The 6,288-nt window shown below is 43.3% G+C and overlaps 1 protein-coding gene across 1 annotated transcript in view; it reads left to right on the top strand.

Moving 5' to 3' along the window:
• Positions 1-3,601: 3,601 nt before the first annotated feature.
• Positions 3,602-6,288, top strand: part of LOC126237762 (keratin-associated protein 16-1-like) — a 159,444-nt gene continuing 156,757 nt past the window's right edge. Inside the window, exon 1 of the mRNA XM_049947747.1 lies at positions 3,602-3,728. The gene's annotated coding sequence lies outside the window, so the exon portion shown is untranslated. The remainder of the gene's footprint in view (positions 3,729-6,288) is intronic.

The raw sequence follows: 6,288 nt of genomic DNA, 5'->3' as shown, positions 1-6,288 counted from the left end.
TTCCTGCTTTGAAGAAGACTCTCGCAGGAGGGCACTTTGGCAGCAATGCTGACGTCAAACAAGCCACTCAACGCTTCTTCCGGCATGCAACGGCTTCTTCCGGCATGCAAAGCCCTGATTTTTTCCTGGAAGGCTTTTTGAAGCTTATGAAGTGGTATGACAAATATCTCAATCTGCTTGGAAATTATGTAGAAAAATAAAGAGTTGTCTTATCTTTAATGTCTCATTCTCTTTTTTTTCCTTTCACGCACACCTTTGACCACAGTCGTCAGGGAAAAGTTATTTTCCAACTCCCTCTCGTAATTTACTTGGTACTAGAATTCTTAACACCACCGATCTAACATACATATGTACCTTATAATGTTTGCATATGTAATTATTATTAGAACATAGATTTCAATTAGAATGGCGAGACGATTTTGAAAATGTAAAGTTCGAACTACAGGTTTCAGTTAGAATTTCGAGCCGATATAGGCATTGCAAATATCGAACGACCGTTAATACAATGTAATGCATCTCCGACACAGAATGGGTCGTAAAAACGGATGTATACAGGGTGGTCCATCGATCGTGACCGGGCCAAATATCTCACGAAATAAGCGTCAAACGAAAAAACTACAAAGAACGAAACTTGTCTAGTTTGAAGGGGGAAACCAGATGGCGCTATGGTTGGCCCGCTAGATGGCGCTGGCGTTGGTCAAACGGTTATCAACTGCGTTTTTAAAAAAATAGGAACCGCCATTTTTTATTACTTATTCGTGTAGTACGTAAAGAAATATGACTGTTTTAGTTGGACCACTTTTTTCGCTTTGTGATAGATGGCGCTGTAATAGTCACAAACCGATAGTGCAACCATATCGGCAGGATAATAGCGAGGCATTCGCCTTCGTGGACGATAATTCGCGGCACCATCGTGCACGTCTTGTGATTGACTTCCTTCAGGATAACGACATCGCTCGACTAGAGTGGCCAGCATTTTGTCCAGAAAAAAACCCTATCGAACATGCCTGGGATAGATTGAAAAGGGCTGTTTATGGACGACGTGACCCACCAACCACTCTGAGGGATCTACGCCGAATCGTCGTTGAGGAGTGGGACAATCTGGACCAACAATGCCTTGATGAACTTGTTCGCAGTATGCCACGACGAAAGCAGGCATGCATCAATGCAAGAGGACGTGCTACTGGGTATTAGAGATACTGCTGTGTACAGCAGTGTGGATCACCAACTCTGAAGGTCTCGCTGTTTGGTGGTACAACATGCAGTGTGTGGTTTTCATGAGGAATAAAAATAGCGGAAATGATATTTATGTTGATTCCAATTTTCTGTACAGGTCCCGGAACTCTCGGTACCAAGATGATGCAAAACTTTTTTTGATGTGTGTAATTTACTGTTTTTCAGCCAGGATGACAGTAATTAAGATTCACAGCACTAAATATTTTATTTTTGATGAATAGGTCAGTTTCAGTTTTCATATTCAAAGGTAACACCAAAGGACAGATTTATTTTGATCATTTAATGCTAGGAAGGAAAGACGACCTGTTAAGAGTAGGGAACAGTAGTTACAATTAATTTTGCTGCGGAAAGTTGCGAGGCTGCCTGTCTGTTTCTTCTTTTTGCTCTGATCAGCAATAATAATTTTTCTAGTGGTCAAGGGAAGGTCATTAGAAGGGGAAGTTCGTTCGGTCGTCTTGTGAGCGCGAAGTACTGTACAGCGGAGTGACAAGCAGAGCCCTCTTACTCGCAGGATATTCAGGGGGCGGGAAGACGTGCGGGACGTGGAAACATCTGATCAACATGTTCTGAAATCTTGTTCGAGAACACATGTTACTCTGCGCGATAAATAGTAAGTAAAATGGGTACATGCACTAGTGGCCAATAAAACTGCTGCACCAAGAACAAATGCAGACGGTAAACGGGTATTCAGTGGACAAATATATTATACTGGAACTGATATGTGATAACATTTTCACGCAATTTGTGTGCCTAGTTCCTGAGACATCAGTACCCGGAACAACCACCTCTGGCTGTAATAACGGCCTTGATACGCCTGGGAATTGAGTCAAACAGAGCTTGGATGGCGTGTACAGGTACAGCTGCGCATGCAGCTTCAACACGATACCACAGTTCATTGATAGCAGTGACTGGCGTATTGTGACGAGCCAGTTGCTCGCCCACCATTGATCAGACGTTTTCAGTTGGTGAGAGATCTCGAGAATGTGCTGGCCAGGGCAGCAGTCGAACATTTTCTGTATCCAGAAAGGCCAGTACGGGACCTGCAACATGCGGTCGTGTATTATCCTGCTGAAATGTAGGTTTTCGCAGGGATCGAATGAAGGGTAGAGCCACGGGTCGTAACACATCTGAGATGTAACGTCCACTGTTCAAAGTGCCGTCAGTGCGAACAAGAGGTGACCGAGACGTGTAACCAATGGGACCCCATACCATCACGCCGGGTGATACGCCAGCATGGCGTTGACGAATACACGCTTCCAATGTGCGTTTACCGCGATCTCGCCAAACACGGATGCGACCATCATGATGCTGTAAAAATAACCTGGATTCATCCGAAAAAATGACGTTTTGCCATTCGTGCACCCAGGTTCCTCGTTGAGTGCACCATCGCAGGCGGTCCTGTCTGTGATGCATCGTCAAGGGTAACCGCAGCCATGGTCTACGAGCTGATAGTCCATGCTGTTGCAAACGTCGTCGAACTGTTCGTGCAAATAGTTGTTGTCTTGCAAACGTCTCCATCTGTTGACTCAGGGATCGAGACGTGGCTGCACGATCCGTTACAGCCATGCGGATAAGATGCCTGTCATCTCGACTGCTAGTGATACGAGGCCGTTGGGTTCTAGCACGGCGTTCCGTATTACCCTCCTGAACCCACCGATTCCATATTCTGCTAACACTCATTGGATCTCGACCAACGCGAGCAGCAATGTCGCGATACGATAAACCGCAATTGCGATAGGATAGAATCAGACCTTTATCAAAGTAGGAAACGTGATGGTACGCATTTCTCCTCCTTGCACGAGGCATCACAACAACGTTTCACCAGGCAACGCCGGTCAACTGCTGTTTGTTTATGAGAAATCGGATGGAAACTTTCCTCATGCTAGCACGTTGTAGGTGTTGCCACCAGAGCCAACCTTGCGTGAATGCCTTCAAAAGCTAATCTTTTGCATATGACAGCATCTTCTTCCTGCTGGTTAAATTTCGCGTCTGTAGCACGTCATCTTCGTGGTGTAGCAATTTTAATGGCCAGTAGTGTATGTCAACCTCAAATATACTTCAGTATTATTTTAGAGTTTATCGCAGATGTGAACGAAAATCCTTACGCGACCTTGTGTAGGAGTCAGTGGATATAGCGAATACCGCTGCATATATTGTAAAAAAAGCCCTTTATTGTGTGGCTGCATTTTATCGATGCGCGAACGAGTGAAAAAATGTTTGTTTTGGGTGACAGGATGAGCGATATCTGTAGCAAGTAGGTCGCGAGGCAGATAAGGGAGTGAGCGGGTGAGGCGGCGTTTCACACGGCAGGCGTCGCCCACGGGATTCGGACATGGCCCGCTCTCACGTGAGTACCCGCCGCCTCTTATCCGCCGCCCGCCGGCCACGTCACACGGCCCGCAGCTCGTCTAGGCGTCTATTCGGAGAGGAGCTGCGACGAGTTCCGCGCTCAGCTCCGATGTGCAGCAGAGCGTACGGGTGAAGTTCAAAAAGTAAGTTGTAGTCAATTATTTACTGAGCGTGGAACATCTACTGATCAAGGCGTTGTACAACACACCGCGAAACGGTAACGTGACTGTTTCTCTACGTGGCCATCAAAATCTCAGCTGAATGTTCCGCTGATCTTACAGATGAATGACTATAATTATCCGGCACCTTTGAATGAAGAACGTTTGCAGATCTTGATCGTCTCTTGCCGCAACTCTATTTGTGAAACGAATTTGGCTTTCCCAAGCTGAATATTTTACTTAATTTTGTTAGCTTGACAGTGTGTCAGTATCAATGTACGATATTCTGCGGACATCCACATACTTATGAAAGTATGTCTTACATTTGATATGTTTTATGAACATTAATGTCTCAGGATAAACCTAGCAGATGAGTGCTTATTTCTCTTGTTAATGCATATCTTCCTGTGTCTCAGGAAACTCTTATCACGGAGAGCGGTGTTGCAGACATACTATAAGGCCTACTGCATTTTGTCTTCGTTGTTGTTGTTGTGGTCTTCATTCCAGAGACTGCTTTCATGCAGCTCTCCATGCTACTCCATCCTGTGCAAGCTTCTTCATCTCCCAGTACCTACTGGAACCTACATCCTTCTGAATCTGTTTAGTCTATTCATCTCTTGGTCTTCCTCTACGATTTTTATCCTCCACGCTGCCCTCCAATACTAAATTGGTGATCCCTTGATGCCTCAGAATATGCCCTACCAACCGATCCCTAGTCAAGTTGTGCCACAAATTTCTCTTCTCTCCATTAGTTATGTGATCTACCCATCTAATCTTCAGCATTCTTCTGTAGCACCATATTTCGAAAGCTTCTTTTCTCTTCTTGTCTAAACTATTTATCGTCCACGTTTCACTTCCATACGTGGCTACACTCCATTCAAATACTTTCAGAAACGACTCCCTAACACTTAAATCTATACTCGATGTTAACAAATTTCTCTTCTTCAGAAACGCTGTCTGCGTTATAGCGATAAAATAGTCGATTATCATTCGTCCAAAACAAACGATGCTTTAGAATTTATTACGTTGTTAAAACTTCCTATTGCGGATATATGCTTTCATAATAATAAGGAGGGAAAAACTGTAGGACAGGAACAGTATGATTAAAGAAGCGCCGCTGTGAGTTAAATTTTTTATGATATACATGCAAATAAGTAATAGCAACGAAATACATATAAAGAAAATAATATCTGGAAACATGCAGAATGTTACCCAGTACTTTCAGATCTAAATACGTATATGCCCTCAGAATATATGTGTGTGTATGTGTGTGTGTGTGTGTGTATCTGTAGATCTTATGAAGGGACTTATGAGGGCATACGATAATGGGATACGATTACTGTGTAAGTTTGTTTCACATCATTATGCAGTGCCTTGATCGAGAGATGTTTCGTCTAATGATTGACTATAACTTACTCTAGTAATTCATGCCTAGTTGCTTAGTCCTATCTGCGTAATGTGACGGCAATTTTCACGTTCACAGGATTACATATGACCAAGATGGACAGCCTTCGTGTGAGACATGTCTGAGGAACAAAGAATAAAGCTTTCCCCCTGCAGTAAATAGTGAACATGAACACTAGACGTATTTTACGATCCTCTACTTATTATACAGTTGTTTTCAACGAATATGAGATGTGTTCTTCAAATTGCAAATAATGAATGTAGTAGAATACATTATCGGGTATCCAATTAGATAACTTTTTTTGTGTTTGAAGCACAGTCAGCGCAATATGTATGTGGTCTACTATAGTCCGTTTTGTTGTAGATATTTCTTACTCATAATGTGATAACTGTTTTAATTTCGACACCTGTTGTGTTGTGATACTAGAATAGCTGTCGTTTCTCTTCGGTATGGAATGCACGCAATATTTAAAATATCCTTTAGCATTAAACCTTTTCTGGTTACAATGTAAGATGCGCGGTTCAGACTAGATGCATATTTTTTTCATATTTTTTATATATACGAGGTATTTAATGATAATCTGTCAGTGGTTCAACATCAGGGGAGAATGATGAAGGTGTTACTTGATGATCCTCATATTATAGTGAGAATTTAACGATACAAGCCTCCCGAACACGTAGTGTCGCATGTTGCTGTTAAATGTTAATTAAGCACGTAAATAACGTAGATTCAGAGTGTTATGCCCCTGTGCGTTGGACAAGGCGGAAGTCGTGAGAAAGCAGTACAACTTACACATCAAAGCTCTCACACATGCTCTTGGTAGGTTCGAAGTCTATCTGAGGAGGTGAGAGAGCTGGGTTTTGCCGCCGATGGACATCAGCGTGCGGTAAGAATCCTGTCGGTAATCCCGAGGATGACTATCCGAAACTGTACGCCAAATACTTAAAAGTAAAAGAATATCCGCCTTGTGATTAGTTGGCCCTTGTAAGGGATCCACGGTCCCTTACTCAAAGATGAACATATTTTACTCGCAGCTGTGGAGGACAGGCCAAGAATCCGATAGTTAGTAGCGTGCGGCCAGCGAGTGTTATAGTTGTCAGTTGGAGTTGGGCAGTAAATGTGGTGGTAATGACGTAGCTG

This window comes from Schistocerca nitens, chromosome 1 (assembly GCF_023898315.1).
Source record: "Schistocerca nitens isolate TAMUIC-IGC-003100 chromosome 1, iqSchNite1.1, whole genome shotgun sequence".
In the NCBI taxonomy this organism is placed as follows: Eukaryota; Metazoa; Arthropoda; class Insecta; order Orthoptera; family Acrididae; genus Schistocerca; species Schistocerca nitens.
Note: the sequence above shows the minus strand (reverse complement) of the source record. Positions and strands in the feature narration are given on the sequence as shown.